The sequence below is a fragment of the Tupaia chinensis genome, unplaced genomic scaffold (assembly GCF_000334495.1).
Source record: "Tupaia chinensis unplaced genomic scaffold, TupChi_1.0 Scaffold000341_1, whole genome shotgun sequence".
Taxonomy (NCBI): Eukaryota; Metazoa; Chordata; class Mammalia; order Scandentia; family Tupaiidae; genus Tupaia; species Tupaia belangeri.
This window is the reverse complement of record NW_006159835.1, coordinates 4,319,176-4,319,442: the sequence shown is the minus strand read 5'-3', so window position 1 is coordinate 4,319,442 and position 267 is coordinate 4,319,176.

Below are 267 nucleotides of genomic sequence, written 5' to 3'. Positions count from 1 at the left end.
TAAAAAAATAAAAAAAAAAAAAAAGAGAGAGAGAGAGAGAAGAGAGATAGAGGGAGAGAGAGAGAGAGATGAAAAAAATGGCAAAAGCCCCCCTGAGCTGCAAGTTCAAGTGCGGACGTGACGTCCCTGCGAACTTGAACGTCAGGAGTCTGGATGGACAGAGACACACAAAACATGGGCAGGGCGAGCAGGAGAGAAGGGGAGGAGGGAAGGGGAAGCTCACACCAATGGACACACATCAGGGGCTGGACATGAAAAAGAGACCAG